General features: G+C 32.6%; 1 protein-coding gene across 3 annotated transcripts in view; it reads left to right on the top strand.

Annotated features, from left to right (window-relative positions):
- Dhps (Deoxyhypusine synthase) overlaps nt 1-26,409 on the top strand; it is a 137,339-nt gene that overhangs the window by 41,241 nt on the left and 69,689 nt on the right. The gene's annotated exons all lie outside the window — the stretch shown is intronic.

Below are 26,409 nucleotides of genomic sequence, written 5' to 3'. Positions count from 1 at the left end.
TTGAACATAATTACAATAATAATAATAATAATATTCAGTAATGCATTTTGTTCTCATCAATATATTTCGATTTGACACCTATTGCTGACCGAAGTTTATTTATATCGAGAATATTCACTTTTCCATCAAAACATAGTTGCTCCTCCTGCTTAAACTTGCTTAATGATATCACATATCTCGCATACATAATATCCCATTCAAGGCATAGTCTACAGCCAGCGGTTATTTCCACAGCTACATTGGGTGCTCGTTTATCGTTGCTGCTGCTGCTGTCGGTTCCATCATTAATCTCCAATAGTGTAAATGCACCACTCATTTTTTTTTCTCCACTAATATCCTCTCAAATAAACTATTCTCTCTCTGAATTCAATTCTCCTACTAATAAGAACTACAATGAAAATTACTCCCTATATCCGAATCCAACTACTAATCAAGTTAGTGTGACCGTCACTCTCTCTCTCTCTGTTTGACCTCGAAAAAATGGGTGTTACCTCAGAAAACCCGTCTGGTAAGGTAAGTATTGTTCATTGTAATAGGTGACTGACCGGTGGTAACCCAATGTACCGGTTAAACTACACACATATTCATGCCTCAGGCGTAGGGTTCAAATATATAGATGCATTACTACTGGAGTTTTACTTTTCTTTGAAAAACTTATTTTGTGGGAAATGTTTTTTAAATTAAACACATAAAAAGGGCACTATAACTTTTAATTTTCATTTAAATGAGCCCTCTCCCGATGTTCTAGGATCATCGGTCCGATACGATCACCCTTGGGGTAGAAGAAGAAGGAAAAAAACGCATCCATGAACTTTGTTCTGACATAAAACACAAAATTCCACATTTTTGCGGATAGGAGGTTGAAACCTCTACAGTAGGGTTCTTTGATGCACTGAATCTGATGGTATGATTTTCACTAAGATTCTTTGACTTTTAGCGGGTGTTTCCCCTTTTTGAAAATCAGGCAAAATTTCTCAGAGTCGTAGCCTTTTATGGGTATCATTAAGCTTAATGAATCTTATATATTTGGAATCAGCATAATACCCGATTCTGTTCATACATTTATTGATATCCAAATTCTGTTTTTGAGTTTCGGTTAGTATTGAGCCGTGTTACCCCTTACGTACAGTTTGTTACCCGAACTGTTTGATTAATTAAGAAAAATTCCATAAAAAGAAGCTTTTCAAGGAAATGTAAAGAGTCATATTGACTCAAGACCAGTCCTATTATATTTTAAACTAAACACGACCAGAAATTACTTTTAGAAAATTGGTGAATACCAAAATGATAGAAATTAAAATCAATGATCAGACATAAAGATAGCAGATACTGATATAAATGACTGAATAAATCTTACAACGACTAAAAATTAAATTTAATATTCAGGTCCAACTTAAAGCTAAAAAAAAATTACAACAAGTTTGGCTACTGGCCTCTCCCCTGCCTCTAGACGTATAAGTTCTAAAGCTTGTTGTGCCGTATGCGTTTTATCGAAAACTATTTGTATTTTTAACAGTGTGCTTTAGTTTTCAAAACATCGAGGGCAAATAAAAGATAAATTATTCAATAATAATCAAGATAACACGAAGCAACTGAATGAAAATAAACTGAATATTTAATATACAACCATAATAGTTCCCGGAAATCTTAATAATTCCAAAATTTTATTTCACTGTATTTTATTTTTACTTTTCAATGTTATAAATGAAAAAAAAATTTTTTTTTCAGTAAACCGTAAATAACATAATAGGCTTTAGAACTTTTACGGTTAGGGTAGGGGAGGAGGGCGGTATCCAAACTCCTGCTTGTTGTAATTTTTGTTCCTTCTATGTTTGGCTGAATATTCAATTTAATTTTTACTCTTTTTAAGATTTATTTATTCATTTATATCAGCATTGGTATTTTTCAAGACCACACTGCCTTTTTATGACGAAACAAATAAGAGTCCCAATAGGGATAGGTCCTTTTATTAGACAGTAAAAACATGTGCAAAAGTTCTGGCTATTTCGAAGACATAGTCAGTCTTCATATAAGCGTCAGTCTTTTATATCAGCATCTGTTATCTTTATGTTTGATATGAGCGTATATTTTAGTTTCTGTAGTTTTTGGTTTTATTTATTCTTTAATAGTAGTGTTTTGGTTCTTTTTTAGTTTGAATTATCATGGGACCTTATTTCTGCTGGTTTTGAATTTAATATGACTCTACTTTTCTATGAAAAAACTTCTTTTTAGGGAGAGTTTTTGTTTTAATTAATTTCTGTTTGTTTTTATTGCAAAAGTTTTGTTATATGTTAATATAAGCAATATATCTAGGCTACAGTTTTTCACGTTTTCAACTAAGCAATAAAAATATGCGATTCTGATTTATTAGTTCTAACAGTGTCTTCTGATTTATTTTAACATCCCCTCAACATACCCCGAAAGGTTCAATTGGACGTCGTTAACCATTCCTTATATGTTGCAGATATACCCTTCTGACATTCGGGATGCCCATAGTATCTTTTGATTGAGTTGTACATCCCCCTTAACATTCTCTGAAAGTTTTAACTTAACACCGTTAACCTGAGTAGAAATGACCCTATTGATCGTGACTCGGTTATCGGTTATCAAATTCGGTTATCAAAAGAATGTATCTCGTGACAGCACACCATATATGGGCATTGAGTCCCTAGGGAGAAAGATTGCGTAATCGGTCAATGACCTCTTTTTCCAAGGTCGATTTATTTGATGTTTCTATGTGTAATAACTCCAGGACGAAGGTTGCACATGCGCATTGAATTCTAACGGGAACAATGTTATTGATCTAGGACTCGAGGGGGAAGTGAATTTCCGAGAACTTGATTGCGTAATCGAAGAGGAAGTGGATTTCCGAGAACTTGATTTACATAATCGGTGGGGGAGAATGTATTGATTTACGAAAGGGGAATTAAGAAACAAACATGTCTTCTTTGATCTTTAGGCTAACCTAACCTGAGAACTTGATTTACATAATCAGCGGTGGAATTATTGATTCACGAAAGGGGAATTAAAAAAAAAACATGGCTTCTTTGATCTTTAGGCGAACCTAACCTGAGAAATTGATTTAAAATCGGCGGGGGAATTATTGATTCACGAAGGAGAATTAAGAAACAGACATGGCTTCTTTGATCTTTAGGCCAACCTAACCTGAGAAATTGATTTACATAATCGCTAGGGGAATGTATTGATTCACGAAGGGGGAATTAAGAAACATTATGGCTTTCTTTAATCTTAGGTCTGAGGGATAAACATTCTTTAGGTCAGAGAGAAAAATTAATATTCTATTTTTAAATAGAGCTTCATTGATCTTTACTGTCAGGAATTAGAAATGACATCACTTGTTATCTTGGAATTATGCGGGAGTCTAAAGAGATAGAAATTCTATTTTTAAATACGGCTTCACTGAGCTTTAAGTCGGAGAGATAAATTGATATTCTAACGAAACCTTAATAGTGTAGCTAGGAACATTTATGAGATGAAGAGATTAACGTAGGAAAGGGTTTCCTAGAAATTTCAAATACGTCAGCGCAGAGATGCCAAAAACAAAAGGAATACGCTGAAGTTACGATTAGGGATTATTTGGGCGAAACCGTTTTAGGGAATTATTTCGGCGAAACAGTTAGAGACATTTTAAAAGATGATTTAAAAGATGATTTTAGAAGAGGATTTGAGGGTGGTCGTTATAGTAAACAAGTTCCATTTGCACAGTGTTGTGAGGTCCCATACCACAACCCCAAAGAGTCCTCATACCCCACCCCAACCCCGAAGGGTCCTCATACCCCACCCCAACTCCGAAGGAAGCCCCCGGTCCTCAAAGGTCCACCGGGCTCCCAAAGGACCACCCGGCCCTCAAGGGTCCCCCAGACCCCCAAAGGACCCCCCCAGGCCCCAAAGGCCCCCTCCCCCCCCTTGGCCCCCAAGGGCCCTCCTCCCTCTCCATCCCTCTCCTCCCCCTCCTCACCTTCCCCTCCCCCTTCCCTTCTCCCCCACTCCCCCCTCCTCCCCCTCCCATCCCCTTCCCTCCCCCATTTTTTAATATTTTTTTTTGTGCATTGAGACACAGAAGGACCCCCCCCCCCGCCCCTCCCCCCTCTAAAGGGCCCCCGGTGCCCCAAAGGCTCCTGAGCCACCATTTTAATACTCTTTTAAGGCTTTATTATATCTTTTCAGAACAAATTATTATTTTAGGGAATTATTTTGGCGAAACAGTTAGAGACATTTTAAAAGATGATTTTAGAAGATATTTTAGAAGAGGATTTGAGGGTGAAACTCTGTGGTCGTTATAATACACAAGTTCCATTTGAACAGTGTCGTGAGGTCCTCTATCCCCAAACCCAAAGGGTTCCAATACCCACTACCCCAAACCCCAAGGAAGCCCCTGGTCCTCAAAGGTCCCCCCAGTTTTTGTGTGTGTGTGTAAGTTTTTGTGTGTGTGTTTAAGTTTTGTGTGTGTGTGTTTAAGTTTTTGTGTGTGTGTGTAATTTTTGTGTGTGTATAAGTTTGTGTGTGTGTGTAAGTTTTTGTGTGTGTGTAAGTTTTTTTCTGTGTGTAAGTTTTTGTGTGGTTGTAAGTTTGTGCGTGTGTGTAAGTTTTTTGTGTGTGTAAGTTTTTATGTGTGTGGAAGTTTTTGTGTGCGGGTGTAAGTTTGTGTGTGTGTGTGTGTGTAAGTTTTTGTGTGTGTGTGTGTGTAAGTTTGTGTGTGTGTGTGTTTAAGTTTTTGTGTGTGTGTAAGTTTTTGTGTGTGTTTGTGTAAGTGTTTGTGTGTGTGTGTAAGTTTGTGTGTGTTTGTTTTTTTTTTTGTGTGTGTGTATGTTTTTTTTGTGTGTTTTATTTTTTGTGTGTGTTTGTAAGTTTTTGTGTGTGTGTGTAAGTTTGTGTGTGTGTGTTAGTTTTTGTGTGTGTGTAAGTTTTTTTTTGTGTGTTTGATTTTCTGTATGTGTGTAAGTTTTTGTGTATGTGTGTTAGTTTTTTTGTGCGTGTTAGTTTTTGTGTGTGTTTTAGTTTTTGGGTGTGTGTTAGTTTTTGTTTGTGTGTGTGTGTGTGTCAGTGTGTGTGAGTGTGTGAGTGTGTGTGTGTGTGTGTGTGTTTAAGTTTTTTTGTTTTTTTAATTTTTTTTTTTTTTGTAAGTTTTTTTTTATTTTTTTGTAATTTTTTTGTGTGTGTGTGTAAGTTTTTGTTTGTGTGTGTGTAAGTTTTTTTGTGTGTATGTTAGTTTTTGTGCGTGTGTAAGTTTTATGTGTGTGTGTGTGTGTAAGTTTTTTTTTGTGTGTGTGTAAGTTTTTTTGTGTTTGTGTAAGTTTGTGTGTGTCTTAGTTTTTTTGTGTTTTTTAGTTTTTTCTGTGTATTTATAATTTCTTATGTTTTTGTTATTGTTTTTGTGTGTTAGTTTTTTTTTTGTGTGTGTAAGTTTTTTGTTTTTGTAAGTTTTTGTGTGTGTGTAAGTTTTTTTGTGTGTGTTTAAGTTTTTGTGTGTGTGTAAGTTTTTTTTTGTGTGTGTAAGTTTTTGTAAGTGTGTAAGTTTTTGTGTGTGTGTAAGTTTTTGTGTGCGTGTATAAGTTATTAAACATGGTAAAAAGATTAAATTAGGTTAGGTTAGGCTAGATTAAGTTAGGTTAGGTTAAGTTAGGTTAGGTTAGCCTACGTACGCGCGCGTACGTAAGCTAACCTAACATAACTTAACCTCACTTAATCTAGCCTAACCTAATTTAATCTTTTCTCTTTGAGAAAAGTCGGAACTGAATTTAAGAAAATTTAGAATTAAAGTGAAACTTTTTATCTTCATAGAAATTAATCACAATCGTAGTATAACTTTTCCTATCTTCTACGGAAAAATTTAGAACTGAACTTTAAATTTTTTATGTCTTGGTGAACTTAAAACTGAAGTGGAAGCTTTTTATTTTCTCTGGAGAAATTAGAATTGAATTATGGTCTTTGGTAAAATTCAGCAGAGAACTTGAATATTCACGATCAATAACTTTTCCTGTCTTCTATGAAAAATTTGGAACAGAACTTTAAATTTTTTCATTTATGAGAAAAATCGGAACTGAATTTAAGAAAATTTTGAATTAAAGTGAAACTTTTTATCTTCATGGAAAATAATCACAATCATAGTATAACTTTACCTATCTTCTACGGAAAAATTTAGAACTGAACTTTAAATTATTCATGTATTCGTAAACTTAAAACTGAAGTGGAAGCTTTTTATTTTCTCTGGAGAAATTATAATTGAATTATGTTCTTTGGTAAAATTCAGAAGAGAACTTGAACTTTTCTACCTTCTAAGAAAAATTTGGAACAATATTTTAAATTTTTTCATCTCTTTGAGAAAAATCCGAATTGAAGTGGTAAATTTTATATTATTTTAGGAAAATAGAATTAATCAATAACTTATTTCATTTTCATTGAGAAAATTCAGAATCGAAGTTGAACTTTTATTCTTCCGGGAAAATATTTGGAACAGAACTTTAAATTTTTTCATCTCTTTGAGAAAGGTCGGAATTGAATTTAAGAAAATTTAGAATTAAAGTGAAACTTTTTATCTTCATGGAAAATAATCTGTGGAAGCTTTTTTTATTTTCTCTGGAGAAATTAGAATTGAATTGTGTTCTTTGGTAAAATTCAGAAGAGAACTTGAACTTTTCTATCTTCTCTGAAAAATTTGGAACAGTATTTTAAATTTTTTCATCTCTTAAATTTTTTCATCTGAACTGAAGTGGAAACTTTTTATATTATTTTGGGAAAATAGAATTGATCAATAACTTATTTCATTTTCATTGAGAAAATTCAGAATCGAAGTTGAACTTTTCTTCTTCTGGGAAAATATTTGGAACAGAAGTTTAAATTCTTTCATCTCTTGGAGAAAGGTCGGAATTGAATTTAAGAAAATTTAGAATTAAAGTGAAACTTTTTATCTTCATGGAAAATAATCACAATCATAGTATAACTTTTCCTATCTTCTACGGAAAATTTTAGAAGTGAACTTTAAATTTTTCATATTTTGGTGAACTTAAAACTGAAGTGGAAGCTTTTTATTTTCTCTGGAGAAATTAGAATTGAATTATGTTCTTTGGTAAAATTCAGTAGAGAACTTGAACTTTTCTATCTTCTATGAAAAATTTGGAACAGTATTTTAAATTTTTTATCTCTTTGAGAAAAATCTGAATTGTAGTGGAAAATTTTATATTATTTTAGGAAAATAGAATTGATCAGTAACTTATTTCATTTTCATTGAGAAAATTCAGAGTCGAAGTTGAAATTTTCTTCTTCCGGGAAAATATTTGGAACAGAACTTTAATTTTTTCATCTCTTTGAGAAAGGTCGGAATTGAATTTAAGAAAATTTAGAATTAAAGTGAAACTTTTTATCTTCATGGAAAATAATCACAATCATTGTATAACTTTTCCTATCTTCTACGGAAAAATTTAGAAGTGAACTTTAAATTTTGTATGTCTTGGGACTTTTCTTCTTCCGGGAAAATATTTGGAACAGAACTTAAAATTTTTTCATCTCTTTAAGAAAATTTAGAATTAAAGTGAAACTTTTTATCTTCATAGAAAATAATCACAATCACACACAAAAACTTACACACACAAAAAAACTTACACACACACAAAAACTTACACACACACACACACAAAAAAACTAACACACACACACACAAACTTAAACACACATACAAAAACTAACACACACACAAAAACTTACACACACACAAAAACTTAGACACACACAAAAAACTAACACAAACAAAAAAAAACTTACACACACACACAAAAACTTACTCAAACAAAAAAACTTTCACACACACAAAAAGTTACACACACACAAAAAGTTACACACACACAAAAACTAACACATAAACAAAATAACACACACACACACAAACAAACTTACACACACACACATACTAGCAAACACACAAAAACTAACACACAAAAAAACATACAAACATATAAAAAATTAAGCACAAATAAAAACTAACACACACACAAAAAACTACACACACACACAAAAAATTACACACGCACACACAAACTTACACACATACACAAACTTACACACACACAAAAACTTACACACACACACACACACACACACACACACAAACTTACACACAAACAAAAACTTGCACACACACACAAAAACTTACACACACAAAAAAACTTACACACATACAAAAACTAAAACACACATAAAAAAACTTACACACAAAAAAAACTTACACACACAAAAAAACTTAAAAACACAAACAAATACTTACACACACACAAAAACTTACACACAAACAAAAAATTACACACACACAAAAACTTACACACACAAAAAAAACTTAAACACACATAAAAACTTACAAACAAACAAAAACTTACAGACAAAAAAAAACTTACACACACACAAAAACTTACACACACACAAAAACTTACACACACACACAAAAAATTACAAACACACAAAAACTTACACACACACACAAAAACTTGCACACATACAAAAAATTACACACACACACACAGAAACTTACACACACACAAAAACTTACAGACACACAAAAACTTACACACACAAAAAAACTTATACAACCACAAAAAAAAATAACACACGCAAAAAAAAAATTAAACACAAAAAAAAAATTATACACTTACAAAAACATACACACACAAAAAAAAACTTACACAAACACAAAAAATTACACACACACACAAAAACTAACACACAAAAAAAAATTAACATACACAAAAAAAAAAACTTACACACACACAAAAACTTACACACACAAAAAAAAAACTAAAAAAAAAAAACAATATAACACACACAAAAAAAAATAAACACACACAAAAAAAACTTAAACACAAAAAAAAACTTACACACACACACAAACTTACACAAACACAAAAAAAATTACACACACACACAAAAAAACTTACACACACACACACACAAAAAAACAAACACACACAAAAAAAATAAAATACACAAAAAAAAAATAACACTAAAACAAAAAGACTTAAACAAACACACATAAACTTACAAACACACAAAAAAAAATTACAAACAAATAAACAAAAAATTACACACACATAAAAAATTACACACACAAAAAAACTTACACACACACACTCACACAAACTTACACACACACACACACAAAAAAACTTACACACTCACAAAAACTTACACACACACACACACACACACACAGAATATTACACACACATAAAAACTTACACACACACACAGAAACTTACACACACACAAAAACTTACACACACACAAAAAAACTTACACACACAAAAAAAAAACTTCACACATGCACAAAAACTTACACACATACAGAAACTCACACACACAAAAAAAACTTACACACACACAAAAACTTACACACACACAAAAAATTACCAACACACACACAAACTTACACACACACAATAAAACTTACACACACACACACAAAGAACTTACACACACACAAAAAAACTTACACACACACACAAACTTACACACACACACAAACACTTACACAAACACACACAAAAATTTACACACACACAAAAACTTACACACACACACACAAAAACTTACACACACACACACAAAAACTTACACACACACACACACAAACTTACGCACGCACACAAAAACTTACACACACATAAAAACTTACACAAACACAAAACATACACATACACAAAAACTTACACACACAAAAAAACTTACACACACAAATAAAAATACACACACACAAAAACTAACACACACAAACAAACATAAACACACACACAAACTTACACACACACAAAACTTACACACACACACAAACCTTACACACACACACACAAAAACTTAAACACACATAAAAACTTACACACACACACAAACTTACACAAAAACAAAAAAACTTACACACACACACACAAAAACTTACACACACACACACACACATAAAAACTTACACACCCACAAAAACTAACACACACACAAAAAAACTTACACACACACACAAAAAAACTAACACACACACAAAAACGTACAAACACACAAAAAAATTACACACACATAAACAAAAAATTACACACACATAAAAACTTACACAAAAACAAAAAATTACAAACACACACACACACTCACACAAACTTACACACACACACACACACTCACACAAACTTACACACAAACACACACATACAAAAACTTACACACTCACAAAAACTTACATAAAAAGTTTATTTAGATACTTCATAATACTTCGTAGAGGAAGGTGAGGAGGGGGGAGGAGAGGGATGGAGAGGGAGGGGGCCCTTGGGGGCCAAGGGGTGGGAGGGGGCCTTTGGGGCCTGGGGGGTCCTTCGGGGGTCTGGGGGACCCTTGAGGGCCGGGTGGTCCTTTGGGAGCCCGGTGGACCTTTGAGGACCGGGGGCTTCCTTCGGGGTTGGGGTGGGGTATGAGGACCCTTCGGGGTTGGGTTGGGGTATGAGGACTCTTTGGGGTTGTGGTATGGGACCTCACAACACTGTGCAAATGGAACTTGTTTACTATAACGACCACCCTCAAATCCTCTTCTAAAATCATCTTTTAAATCATCTTTTAAAATGTCTCTAACTGTTTCGCCGAAATAATTCCCTAAAATGGTTCCGCCCAAATAATCCCTAATCGTAACTTCAGCGTATTCCTTTTGTTTTTGGCATCTCTGCGCTGACGTATTTGAAATTTCTAGGAAACCCTTTCCTACGTTAATCTCTTCATCTCATAAATGTTCCTAGCTACACTATTAAGGTTTAGTTAGAATATCAATTTATCTCTCCGACTTAAAGCTCAGTGAAGCCGTATTTAAAAATAGAATTTCTATCTTTTTAGACTCACGCATAATTCCAAGATAACAAGTGATGTCATTTATAATTCCTGACAGTAAAGATCAATGAAGCCCTATTTATAAATAGAATATTAATTTTTCTCTCTGACCTAAAGAATGTTTATCCCTCAGACCTAAGATTAATGAAAGCCATAATGTTTCTTAATTCCCCCTTCGTGAATCAATACAGTCCCCTAGCGATTATGTAAATCAATTTCTCAGGTAAGGTTAGCCTAAAGATCAAAGAAGCCATGTTTGTTTCTTAATTCCCCTTCGTGAATCAATAATTCCCCCGCCGATTATGTAAATCAATTTCTCAGGTTAGGTTCGCCTAAAGATCAAAGAAGCCATGTTTGTTTCTTAATTCCCCCTTCGTGAATCAATAATTCCACCGCTGATTATGTAAATCAAGTTCTCAGGTTAGGTTAGCCTAAAGATCAAAGAAGACATGTTTGTTTCTTAATTCCCCTTTCGTAAATCAATACATTCTCCCCCACCGATTATGTAAATCAAGTTCTCGGAAATCCACTTCCTCTTCGATTACGCAATCAAGTTCTCGGAAATTCACTTCCCCCTCGAGTCCTAGATCAATAACATTGTTCCCGTTAGAATTCAATGCGCATGTGCAACCTTCGTCCCGGACTTATTACACATAGAAACAACAAATAACTCGACCTTGGAAAAAGAGGTCATTGACCGATTACACAATCTTTCTCCCTAGGCACTCTATGCCCATATATGGTGTGCTGTCACGAGATACATTCTTTTGATAACCGAATTTTGTACTGTCACGATCAATAGGGTCATTTCTACTAACCTGTTATTGAGATATTGTACACAGCATTTAAAAATTCTGGATGTACATAGTATCTTTTGATTTAGTCCAGTCTAACATCCTCTGGAAGTTTCAGCTAAGTAACTATAGCCAATCCTGAAATATGGTACATACGCCTTTTGACAACTGAGGTGCACATAGTTGAATTTGGATTAAGTTCAAAACCCCCTCAATATTTTCTGAAAGTTTCAACTTAATAGCCTTAGTGATTCCTGACATGTTTCAGACATGTCATTTCGACTATCAGAATGCGTATGGTGTCTTTTGATTTACTTTATCCCAATGGACATTTCTTGGTTTTTAACTTAATAATCTTAGCCATTCCCGAAACATTGCAGCTACCCTCATTAAAAAATGGGATGCACATGGTGTTTTAAGCTCATTATCCCCTCAACATTCTCTGACTGTTTCAACTTGATACTCGTCCTTATCTGTTCTTGAAACATTGAAGATATGACGTTTTGACAACCTGGATGCGTGTAGTGTCCTTTGATTTAATGCAACGTTCCCCTCAATATTCCTTAAAATTTTCAACTTAATAATCTTAGTCATTCTTAAGATATTGCAGATAAATCCCTTTGTCAACCTGGATGCACTATGCCATTTCAAGCAGGATGCAGTTGAAATCATTTGATTTTGCTTAATAGCTCTAGTTGTAATAGTAGAAGTTGCGATAGAATTTGCAGTCACAAGTAATAGCAGTTGCAGTCACGAGTTGTCGCATTCGTAGTCATACTCACAGTCGCAAGTAGTCACAGACGCAACTAACTGCAGTAGCAGTCGAGTTGTATTCGTATTCACAGTCGCAAGTAGTTGCAGTCGCAGTCTTAAGTTGTCGCGAAACTCAAGATAGCGTGGGTGATTTTTTTAGATTCGTGACATTTTCCAATCTTGTAAGGTACCTCCACTCTTTGGACAGTTCTAAAAGTACTGAAAAATATTAAGGCCCCTGGTGCTTTTAATGAAATAAATGAATTTTGGAAACATGGTGAATGTGAAGCTAGATATAAATTATGGAAAATTATGAATATGGTTTTTGAAAATAGGAAGTACCCAGTGATTTTAGAAAAATTTTAACTAAGCCCCTCTATGAGAAAGTTATTAAGAGTGAGTGTAGTAATTACAGAGGCATTAGATTGAGTTGTATTAAGTAAATGCTTTAGATAAAGTTGGAAGAGAAGAACGATCTGATTTTAGGGAGGGGAGGAGATGCGTCGAACAAAATTTTAGCTCTTAGATCAATAAGTTAGGAGTATTAGAATCATCAGACCCCTTTAGTCCTCAGTTTTATAGATTGTGAATAGGCATTTGATTTAGCTAATAAATAAGCTTTAGTGATGGTCCTATCCTAGGTATAAGAGATAACTGTATTCTAGTGGTAAGTGCTAGGTATGAGAATAATATTGCAGCGATTGAGGTAGGAAGTGAGGTTAGTAGTTTGTCCGTTGCGTACTGGTGCTAAGTGGTGGGAGGGGTCAGGGTTTAATTCCCCCCGTGCCCTTAGATTAAAAAAAATACCTTTTTATCAATTTTCAGTTAAAAAATATTGGGAATAGAAAAAAAAAATCATAAAACAAATTGGAAAAAATGTTTGCCCCTTCCCCCCTCTCCTCCTATATTTTCGTGAATTAGCGCTCATGTCAGTGTGGAATCTGGGGTGTAGCAGGGGTTGTGTCCTATCTCCGGTTATATGGATTATTTTGATTGACTTTTTTTATAAGGAACCACGGCAAAGGCTATGGAAGAACATGCTGTCAAAGGAGAGAGGGGGTATAAAACTCACATAGACTGAGATTCAGCAGCTGTTTTGAGCGTCTTATATACAAGTTTGGCGAAGTGAATGACATTTTGGAGGGTTTTGAGACTGCAGTGTAAGAATAAATTCGAAAACTAATGTTATTAAGACTAAGTCTCAGACTAGGAATAAATGAGGGTGAAGAGGTGATGTTTGGTAGAATACTTCACTTACCTCACTTACCTTCACTTTTCCTTAACTTCACTTACTTGGGTAAGTAAGTATAAGTAAGTATGACGGCACTAGACCCTTAAGGTCCAAACCGGCGGTGCTGATCTCCGTTTCGTGGCCCTCAGCCAGGAAGTGCAATGGGGGGCTGGGGGCCAGCCATCCTGTGCTTTCGCACATGTACTAGTACTCATAGTGAAAGATAGTGGGTGTAGCGAAGATGTAACAAGTAGACTAAGAGTAGTATGTTACCTTATACTTTGCGTCCTTTATGTTCCATCCTGTGTTATTTGCGTACGGCACGTTCCCTGGCACCTTTCCATGGTTGATTACCAGATTGATTATTGCTATTGTTGTCAATTGAATATGGAATTATACAAAACCTAGCAGACAGGTTTCTGGGCCAACCAGACAGGTCTCTGGGCCAACCAGACAGGTTTCTGGGCCAACTCTAAGTTTCTGGGCCTTTACGTTCTATGGCACCTTTCCATGGCAGATTACCAGACTAGTTATTTGGCAGTGTATAATGTGGTCAAACAGGTTTTTTTTCTGTTTTTGTTGTCAATTGCACAATGAATGCACGTCATGAGTTCACGTGTACATTCTTACAAAAAAACTGGTATGATATAAGGTAGTCAAACATGTTTTGGGAGCACGCACGAAATTATGTAACTCAACCGAACCGGTTTTTCGAGGTAACATCCGTTTTTTATGAGCCAATCAGAGAACTGCTTAACAATTCGTCATTGAAACCCCGTATAAAATGTTCATGCATTGGAATTTAATTTTCATTATGTTTTAACATATTGAGCATAGTACACTGTATTTTATTAACTCTGAAACAATGGATATTTCTATTTTTAATGTGAGTACACTTTCATTCTAAATTTCCAAAAAAAAAATCATTTTACCAGTAAATTCAAATTTCAGAGGAACTTAGTCCCCCTCCCCTCCAACCATACAAAATCTTAAAATATAATAAGTATATTAAATAGAAATCATTAAGTATGCTTTTTTATATTATGTAAATAAAATTTCTCCTCCACAGCTATGTTTACAGGTTTTAACTGTTTTGAAAAAGTTCTTTTTCGTTCAAAAATGTCCTTTTCCCATCGTCTATCTAAAATGTGCTTTTTTTCCGGTTTGAATGAAAAGCTTCGGTGTTACAAAGAGAGTGACAGTTTTGGGACTCTAATTTCACACGCTATTGCTATCATAAATTAATGGCATATGCTTAATGAATTAGCAACAAGGATGTTCCTTGACAAAGAGAGAAAATTGTATTCTAGTCTAATTAAAGGAAATATATTTTATTTTCAATTGTACTCCATGATTAAGAAGGTTTTACAATGTGAAAAAAAAAACTTTATAGTTTAGTTTTTACGGAAATGGCATATTTTCGTTCCAAAGCTTGGCTTTTTCAGGGCTTGAGTTGCACGGGAGTTGAGTTGCACGAGGGTTCAGTTGCACGGGGGTTCGGTTACATGCGGATTCAGTTAAATGTGGTTGAGTTGCATAGTCTCGTTGGAAAAAATTGGAGTTCATACTTAAAAAGTTCTATTAAGAGCTATTGCTATGGAAATGGCTCATTTTTGAATCGAAACTATGCTTTTCTGACTGAAGATACACATTTGAATCAGAAAATGTGAAAATGTACACAATTGAAACAGAGAAGTGTGTTTTGACGATATTTTCTATAATTTCGTCTGAAAAATAGGAGTTCACGCTTAAAAAGTTCTATTAAGAGCTATTTTATGGAAATGGTTCATTTTTGAACCAAAACTACGCTTTTCTGACTGAAGATACACATTTGAATCAGAAAAAGTGAAAATGTACACAACTGAAACAGAGAAGTGTGTTTTGACCGTATTTTCTATTATTTCGTCTGAAAAATAGGAGTTCACACTTAAAAAGTTCTATTAAGAGCTATTTTCATGGAAATGGTTCATTTTTGAACCAAAACTACGCTTTTCTGACTCAAGATATACATTATAATCAGAGAAATGTGTTTTGATAGTATTTTCTATAGTCTCATTGGAAAAAAATAGGAGTTCACACTTAAAAAGTTCTATCAAGAGCTATTTTTATGGAAATGGTTCATTTTTTGAACAAAAACTACGCTTTTATGACTGAAGATATACATTATAATCAGAGAAATGTGTTTTGATAGTATTTTCTATAGTCTCATTGGAAAAAATTGGAGTTCATACTTAAACAGTTCTATTAAGAGCTATTGCTATGGAAATGGTTCATTTTTGAACCAAAACTACGCTTTCCTGACTGAAGATATACATGATAATCAGAGAAATGTGTTTTGATAGTATTTTCTATATTTTCGACGGAAAAAATTGGAGTTCATACTTAAACAGTTCTATTAAGAGCTATTTTTATGGAAATGGTTTATTTTTGAACAAAAACTACGCTTTTCTGACTGAAGATATACATTATAATCAGAGAAGTGTGTATTGATAGTATTTTCTATGGTCTCGCTGGAAAAAATTGGAGTTCATACTTAAACAGTTCTATTAAGAGCTATTTCTATGGAAATGGCTCATTTTTGAATCGAAACGATGCTTTTCTGACTGAAGATACACATTTGACTCAGAAAAAGTGAAAATATACACAACTGAAACAGAGAAGTGTGTTTTTACCGTATTCTCTATAATTACGTCTGAAAAATAGGAGTTCACAGCTAAAAAATTGTATCAAGAGCTATTTTCATGGAAATGGTTCATTTTTGAACCAAAACTACGCTTTTCTGACTCAAGATATACATTATAATCAGAGAAATGTGTTTTGATACTATTTTCTATAGTCTCATTGGAAAAAAATAGGAGTTCACACTTAAAAAGTTCTATCAAGAGCTATTTTTATGGAAATGGTTCATTTTTTGAACCAAAACTACGCTTTTATGACTGAAGATATACATTATAATCAGAGAAATGTTTTTTGATAGTATTTTCTATAGTCTCATTGGAAAAAATTGGAGTTCATACTTAAACAGTTCTATTAAGAGCTATTGCTATGGAAATGGTTCATTTTTGAACCAAAACTACGCTTTCCTGACTGAAGATATACATTATAATCAGAGAAATGTGTTTTGATAGTATTTTCTATATTTTCGTTGGAAAAAATTGGAGTTCATACTTAAACAGTTCTATTAAGAGCTATTTTTATGGAAATGTTTCATTTTTGAACAAAAACTACGCTTTTCTGACTGAAGATATACATTATAATCAGAGAATTGTGTATTGATAGTATTTTCTAATGTCTCGCTGGAAAAATTGGAGTTCATAATTAAACAGTTCTATTAAGAGCTATTGCTATGGAAATGGCTCATTTTTTAATCAAAATTACGCTTTTCTGACTGAAGATACACATTTGACTCAGAAAAAGTGAAAATGTACACAGCTGAAACAGAGAAGTGTGTTTTTACCGTATTTTCTATAATTTCGTCTGAAAAATAGGAGTTCACCCTTAAAAATTTCTATTAAGAGCTATTTTTATGGAAATGGTTCATTTTTGAACCAAAACTACGCTTTTTTGACTGAAGATATACATTATAATCAGAGAAATGTGTTTTGATAGTATTTTCTATAATCTCGTTGGAAAAAATTGGAGTTCATACTTAGACAGTTCTATTAAGAGCTATTGCTATGGAAATGGCTCATTTTTGAAACAAAACTACGCTTTTCTGACTGAAGATATACATTATAATCAGAGAAATCTGTTTTGATAGTATTTTCTATATTTTCGTCTGAAAAATATGAGTTCCCACTTAAAAAGTTCTATTAAGAGCTATTTTTATGGAAATGGTTCATTTTTGAACGAAAACTACGCTTTTCTGACTGAAGATATACATTATAATCAGATAAATGTGTTTTGATAGTATTTTCTATAGCCTCGTTGGAAAAAAATGGAGTTCATACTTAAACAGTTCTATTAAGAGCTATTGCTATGGAAAAGACTCATTTTTGAATCGAAACTATGCTTTTCTGACTGAAGATACACATTTGAATCAGAAAATGTGAAAATGTACACAATTAAAATAGAGAAGTGTGTTTTGACGATATTTTGTATAATTTCGTCTGAAAAATAGGAGTTAACGCTTAAAAAGTTCTATTAAGAGCTATTGCTATGGAAATAGTTCATTTTTATCAAAAACTATGCTTTTCTGATTGAAGATATACATTATAATCAGAGAATTGTGTATTGATAGTATTTTCTATAGTCTCGCTGGAAAAAATTGAAGTTCATACTTAAACAGTTCTATTAAGAGCTATTGCTATCGAAATGGCTCATTTTTGAATCGAAACTACGCTTTTCTGACTGAAGATACACATTTGAATCAGAAAAAGTGAAAATGTAAACAACTGAAACAGAGAAGTGTGTTTTGACCGTATTTTCTATAATTTCGTCTGAAAAATAGGAGTTCACACTTAAAAAGTTCTATTAAGAGCTATTTTTATGGAAATGGTTCATTTTTGAACCAAAACTACGCTTTTCTGACTGAAGATATACATTATAATCAGAGAATTGTGTTTTGATAGTATTTTCTATATTTTCGTCTGAAAAATAGGAGTTCACACTTAAAAAGTTCTATTAAGAGCTATTTTTATGGAAATGGTTCATTTTTGAAGCAAAACTACGCTTTTCTGTCTGAAGATATACATTATAATCAGAGAAATGTGTTTTGATAGTATTTTCTATAGTCTGGATTGAAAACATTGGAGTTCATACATAAACAATTCTATTAAGAGCTATTGCTATGGAAATGGATTGTTTTTTAATTGAAACTATGCTTTTCTGACTGAAGATACACATTTGAATCAGAAAATGTGAAAATGTACACAACTGAAACAGAAGTGTGTTTTGACCATATTTTCTATAATTTCGTCTGAAAAATAGGAGTTCACACTTAAAAAGTTCTATTAAGAGATATTTTTATGGAAATGGTTCATTTTTGAACCAAAACTACGCTTTTCTGACTGAAGATATACATTATAATCAGAGAAATGTGTTTTGATCATATTTTCTTATAATTTTTTTTGGAAAAAATTGGAGTTCCCACGTAGGAAGATCCATTAAGAGTTATTTTTTTGTGGAAAATGACTCATTTTGGAACCAAAACTATGCTTTTCTGACTTAAAATACACAATTGAATCAGGCAAATGTATCTTGATCGTATTTTCTGTAATTTTGCTGCATATACCTATTTGCATGCTGTATTTTCTGTAATATGCAAAGTTGACATAGCTTTATTTTATTTTTTAAGGTTAATTTAGACGAGGTTACTTGCGCGCACGTAACCTCGTCTAAATTAACCTTAAAAAATTAAATAAAGCTATGCCGACTTTGCATATTTTATTCAACATATCCGACAATTGATGCAGAAAAAGCATAGAGTTTGTTACTTACTTACTTACTTACATTTTTTTCCATAATTTCTTGAATTAAATTTCTGTATTTTGCATCCAAATGGGAAATTCAAGAAAGAGTTTGTTACATACTTGCGATTTTTTCATAATTTCTTTAATAAAGTATCTGTATTGTGTATCCAAGGGGTGACTTCAAGAAAGAGTGTGTTACTTACTTACAAATATTTTCATATTTTCTTGAATGAAATGTCTTCTTTGTGTATCCAAGAGGTGAATTCAAGAAAGAGTTTGTTACTTACTTACCTACTTACAATTTTTTCATAATGACATATCCAACAACGGATGTTGATAAAGAATTTATTCATTCTGATACCTAGATTTTGTCAATGTTACCTCATGTGTCTGACAATAGATGTATGCAAATTCCTTTTCTCAAATCTCTGATGTTTTAATATACATTCTAAACTGTTGATATGCTAGCTTACTCTAAAAATAATGAAAATATAACAATGTAATGCATAATATATTTTTAATGAAATAATGCTTTGTAGAATATTAATACAAAATTATATTATGACACATAGTCATACACATGTTCACTCTTAAACATCCAGAAACGATGGTCCCATGATATGTAATAGTTTTTACCATGTCTAATGCATTTATCACGATCAGGTATGACCTTAGGTATCCAGTGCGCGAAGAACCTGACCTCGTCCTCAGGACGATGATAAACCCCTTCCAATTTAGGACACTTAAATTCTTTTAGATTGAAAAGTGGAATCCTAGGGTCACACTTTTGAATTAAAACTTTATCTGTAGGTACGTTACCCTTTACGTATAGTGCTTCAACCCCGAAAAAGCTTCAAATTTCACTGACTTCTTCCTGGACATTTTTCAGTTCCTGACCACTATTATTAAATGGCGTAATCACTCTATCGTAGAATACCAGTATGTTTATACCATGTAATATAGTACTCCACAAGCTTTTATCATACTCATACATGTTGTAGTTCATTATCTAATGATGACAGTAAATTTCTTCAAGTTCCATTGACAATAATAAAAATGCACATTCAAATATAACACCACAAGATGATTTTTTCAAACCGATAAATTATGTGTCATAGAGTCCTATCATCTTGGAAGGTATAAATGTACTTGTTAGGAAGAGAAATACATCATCAAACTTATATACCTTCGCTCAAGGTTGAGTGGACTTATGGCTAGGTGTAAGACTCCTAAGACAACCTGGATGAATTTTGGGGAAGATTCATTAAACCCTTAGGATTAATTGCGGGGAGCAGTCACAGAAGTCTCGGTATCTCTTGCATGCCAATGAAGTCTGGAAATTACGTTTTTTTATTATTTTATTTCTGCATTGTGTATCCAAGAGGTGAATTCAAGAAAGATATTTTGTCCTTTTAAGATATGTACAAAAGAAAAAGATAAAAATAAATAAAGTTGAATAATTTCGAAGTTTAAAAAAAAATAGTTTGTTTTATGAAAAAAAAAATATTGAATTAGAACCATCAGTCCTCATCATTATTAGTATCCAAAACTGGACTTAAGTTTCAAATTTGAACTAGAGAATTGTATTTTCCATAATTTTCTTACAAGAAACTAGAGTTTACGGTCAAAAAACCCTTATTAGCTCAGATTTTACGGAAATAGTTTTTTTTCGATCCAAAAATAGACTTAAGTTTCACATTTGAACCAGAGAATTGTATTTTCCATAATTTTCTTACAAAAAACTAGAGTTTACGGTAAAAAACCCTTAATAGCTCAGATTTTATGGAAATAGTGTGTCTGACAATAGATGTACGCAAATTCCTTTTCTTACATATCTGATGTTTTAATGGACATTCTAAACGCTTGATATGCTAGCTTACTCTAAAAAATAATGAACACATAACAATGTAATATTTTTAATGAAATAATCCTATGTAGAATACTAATACAAAAATATATTATGATACATTATTAATATCAATGATTAACTTTGGACATTTTGAATCTGTTCCATAAAATAGTTCATCTTGTTCTCTCTTGATAATGGAATTATTGTCTTCTCTTAGTTCGTAATCAGTAGAATAATCATTATTCCATTTTGAATCATACACAATTTTTACTGGTGTCTCATGAACAGGCTCAATATGCTTTTAACAGCCTCTATTATCTGTCCTTTTTTAAGTTTTGATGTTGCTCCTTACTTTCAGTTGAAGAAACGATATTCCAATTCTTGCATTTCATGAAAGAAATTCAAAATGAACTATGAAAAATTAAGAGAATGTAACTGTGACAAAGTAAAGCACAACAAAACACTACTGAAATATTCCAACTCTTGCATTTCACGACAGAAATTCAAAATGAACTTTGAAAAATCAAGAGAATGTAACTGTGACAAGGTAAATCACAACAAGTCACTACTGAAATATTCCAACTCTTGCATTTCACGAAAGAAATTCAAAATGAACTTTGAAAAATTAAGAGAATGTAACTGTGACAAGGTAAAGCACAACAAATCACTACTGAAATATTCCAACTCTTGCATTTCACGAAATAAATTCAAAATTAACTTGGAAAAATCATGAGAATGTAGCTGTGACAAGGTAAACCACGACAAGACACTACTGAAATATTCCAATTCTTGCATTTCACGAAAGAAATTCAAAATGAACTTTGAAAAATTAAGAGAATGTAACTGTGACAAGGTAAAGCACAACAAAACACTACTGAAATATTCCAACTCTTGCATTTCAATGAAAGAAATTCAAAATTGAACTATGAAAATCAACAGAATGTAACTGTGACAAGGTAAAGCACAACAAAACACTACTGAAATATTCCAACTCTTGCATTTCACGAAAGAAATTCAAAAAGAACTTCGAAAAATCAAGAGAATGTAACTGTGACAAGGTAAAGCGCAACAAAACACTACTGAAATATTCCAACTCTTGCATTTCAATAAAAGAAATTCAAAATGAACTATGAAAATTAATGTGTAACTCCTATTTTTTCAGTCGAAATTATAGAAAATTTGATCAAAAACCCATTTTTTGGATCTTCAGTCAGAAAAGTGTGGTTTTGGATCGAAATGAGTCATTTTCATAAAAATAGCTCTTAATGAAACTTTTTAAGTGTGAAATCCATTTTATGCAGCAAAATTACAGAAAATACGATCAAGATACATTTGCCTGATTCAATTGTGTATTTTCAGTCAGAAATGCATAGTTTTGGTTCCAAAATGAGTCATTTTCCACAAAAAAATAACTCTTAATGGATCTTCTTACGTGTGAATTCCAATTTTTTCCAAAAAAATTATAAGAAAATATGATCAAAACATATTTCTCTGATTATTAAGTATATCTTCAGTCAGAAAAGCGTAGTTTTGGTTCAAAAATTAACCATTTCCATAAAAATAGCTCTTAATAGAACTTTTTAAGTGTGAACTCCTATTTTTCAGACGAAATTATAGAAAATATGGTCAAAACACACTTCTCTGTTTCAGTTGTGTACATTTTCACATTTTCTGATTCAAATGTGTATCTTCAGTCAGAAAAGCATAGTTTCGATTCAAAAATGAGCCATTTCCATAGCAATAGCTCTTAATAGAATTGTTTAAGTATGAACTCCAATTTTTTCCAACGAGACTATAGAAAATACTATCAAAACACATTTCTCTGATTATAATGTATATCTTCAGACAGAAAAGCGTAGTTTTGCTTCAAAAATGAACCATTTCCATAAAAATAGCTCTTAATAGAACTTTTTAAGTGTGAACTCCTATTTTTCAGACGAAAATATAGAAAATACTATCAAAACACAATTCTCTGATTATAATGTATATCTTCAGTCAGAAAAGCGTAGTTTTTGTTCAAAAATGAACCATTTCCATAGCAATAGCTGTTAATAGAACTGTTTAAGTATGAACTCCAATTTTTTCCACTGAGACTATAGAAAATACTATCAAAACACATTTCTCTGATTATAATGTATATCTTCAGTCAGAAAAGCGTAGTTTTGGTTCAAAAATGAACCATTTCCATAAAAATAGCTCTTAATAGAACTTTTTAACTGTGAACTCCTATTTTTCAGACGAAATTATAGAAAATATGGTCAAAACACACTTCTCTGTTTCAGCTGTGTACATTTTCACTTTTTCTGATTCAAATGTATATCTTAAGTCAGAAACGTGTAATTTCGATTCAAAAATGAGCCATTTCCATAGCAATAGCTCTTTATAGACCTTTTTAAGTATGAATTCCATTTTTCTCCAAAGAGACTATAAAAAATACTATCAAAACACAATTCTCTGATTATAATGTATATCTTCAGTCAGAAAAGCGTAGTTTTGGTTAAAAAATGAACCATTTCCATAAAAATAGCTCTTAATACAACTTTTTAAGTTTGAACTCCTATTTTTCAGACGAAAATATAGAAAATACTATCAAAACACATTTCTCTGATTATAATGTTCAAAAGTTCAGTCAGAAAAGCGTAGTTTTGGTTCAAAAATGAACCATTTCCATAGCAATAGCTCTTAATAGAACTGTTTAAGTATGAACTACAATTTTTTCCAACGAGATTATAGAGAATACTATCAAAACACATTTCTCTGATTATAATATATATCTTCAGTCAGAAATGCGTAGTTTTGGTTCAAAAATGAACCATTTCCATAAAAATAGCTCTTAATAGAATTTTTTAACTGTGAACTCCTATTTTTCAGACGTAATTATAGAAAATACGGTCAAAACACACTTCTCTGTTTCAGCTGTGTACATTTTCAGTTTTTCTGATTCAAATATGTATCTTCAGTCAGAAAAGCGTAGTTTCGATTAAAAAATGAGCCATTTCCATAGCAATAGCTCTTAATAGAACTGTTTAAGTATGAACTCCAATTTTTTCCAGCGAGACTATAGAAAATACTATCAATACACAATTCTCTGATTATAATGTATATCTTCAGTCAGAAAAGCGTAGTTTTTGTTCAAAAATGAACCATTTCCATAAAAATAGCTCTTAATAGAACTGTTTAAGTATGAACTCCAATTTTTTCCAACGAAAATATAGAAAATACTATCAAAACACATTTCTCTGATTATAATGTATATCTTCAGTCAGAAAAGCGTAGTTTTTGATCAAAAATGAACCATTTCCATAGCAATAGCCCTTAATAGAACTTTTTAAGCGTGAACTCCTATTTTTCAGACGAAATTATAGAAAATATCGTCAAAACACACTTCTCTATTTTAATTGTGTACATTTTCACATTTTCTGATTCAAATGTGTATCTTCAGCCAGAAAAGCATAGTTTCAATTCAAAAATGAGCCTTTTCCATAGCCATAGCTCTTAATAGAACTGTTTAAGTATGAACTCCAATTTTTTCCAAAGAGACTATAGAAAATACTATCAAAACACATTTCTCTGATTATAATGTATATCTTCAGTCAGAAAAGCGTAGTTTTGGTTCAAAAATGAACCATTTCCATAAAAATAGCTCTTAATAGAACTTTTTAAGTGTGAACTCCTATTTTTCAGACGAAAATATAGAAAATACTATCAAAACACATTTCTCTGATTATAATGTTCAAAAGTTCAGTCAGAAAAGCGTAGTTTTTGTTCAAAAATGAACCATTTCCATAGCAATAGCTCTTAATAGAACTGTTTAAGTATGAACTACAATTTTTTCAAACGATATTATAGAAAATACTATCAAAACATATTTCTCTGAATATAATGTATATCTTCAGTCAGAAAAGCGTAGTTTTGGTTCAAAAATGAACCATTTCCATAAAAATAGCTCTTAATAGAACTTTTTAAGCGTGAACTCCTATTTTTCAGACGAAATTATAGAAAATACGGTCAAAACACACTTCTCTGTTCCAGCTGTGTACATTTTCACTTTTTCTGATTCAAATGTGTATCTTCAGTCAGAAAAGCGTAGTTTCGATTCAAAAATGAGCCATTTCTATAGCAATAGCTCTTAATAGAACTGTTTAAGTATGAACCCCAATTTTTTCCAGCGAGACTATAGAAAATACTATCAATACACAATTCTCTAATTATAATGTATATCTTCAGTCAGAAAAGCGTAGTTTTTGTTCAAAAATAAACCATTTCCATAAAAATAGCTTTTAATAGAACTGTTTAAGTATGAACTCCAATTTTTTCCATCGAAAATATAGAAAATACTATCAAAACACATTTCTCTGATTATAATATATATCTTCAGTCAGAAAAGCGTAGTTTTGGTTCAAAAATGAACCATTTCCATAGCAATAGATCTTAATAGAACTGTTTAAGTATGAACTCCAATTTTTTCCAATGAGACTATAGAAAATACTATCAAAGCACATTTCTCTGATCATAATGTATATCTTCAGTCAGAAAAGCGTAGTTTTTGTTCAAAAATGAACCATTTCCATAAAAATAGCTCTTAATAGAACTTTTTAAGTGTGAACTCCTATTTTTTTCTAATGAGACTATAGAAAATACTATCAATACACATTTCTCTGATTATAATGTATATCTTCAGTCAGAAAATCGTAGTTTTGGTTCAAAAATGAACCATTTCCATAAAAATAGCTCTTAATAGAACTTTTTAAGTGTGAACTCCTATTTTTCAGACGAAATTATACAAAATACGGTCAAAACACACTTCTCTGTTTCAGTTGTGTACATTTTCACTTTTTCTGATTCAAATGTATATCTTCTACTGTCTGTCCCGGGAAAACTTTTCTCAATGGTCCTGTTAGATCGATGTCGAAATATCATTCGTAAAATCCGGCGACCGGAGCAAGCTGGTTTCATGTCGGACCGTTCAACCATCGAGCAGATTTTTACGATCCGACAAATCATAGAAAAAGTCACGGAGTTCCGACAAAGAGCTTTTTTTTACCTTCGTCGACGTCCGTGGTGCGTTCGACTCAGTGGACCGAAAAGCTCTTTGGTGGATTCTAGAACCGACAGGCCTCCCTGAGAAATACTGCAGACTCTTCAAAGCTCTACACCATGGGACGGAGAGCTGTGTTCAAGTGAACGGCCGGCGCAGCCCGTTCTTCCAAATCACGACAGGAATGCGTCAAGGATGTGCAGTGGCGCCAGAGCTCTTCAATGTCATCATAGACTGCGTTATGACAAGGACTACTTCACGTCTCAGCTTGGGACTCAAGTTTGGAGATCGTGTCATTACAGATGCTGATTTTACCGATGACTTGGCCATTCTGACGGACTCCATGAAGCAGTTGCTGGAAGCGCTTTGAATCCTACGAGAAGAGGCTGCAAAAGTAGGACTGCAGATAAACTGGACTAAAACGAAAATTATGGCCATTGACCCATCCTCTCCTGCTGCCAATCCTTCAG

This window comes from Artemia sp. Qi Xiang Cuo, chromosome 18 (assembly GCF_049724085.1).
Source record: "Artemia sp. Qi Xiang Cuo chromosome 18, ASM4972408v1, whole genome shotgun sequence".
In the NCBI taxonomy this organism is placed as follows: Eukaryota; Metazoa; Arthropoda; class Branchiopoda; order Anostraca; family Artemiidae; genus Artemia; species Artemia sp. Qi Xiang Cuo.
The sequence above is the reverse complement of the archived record's forward strand: the minus strand, read 5'-3'. Positions and strand labels throughout refer to the sequence as shown.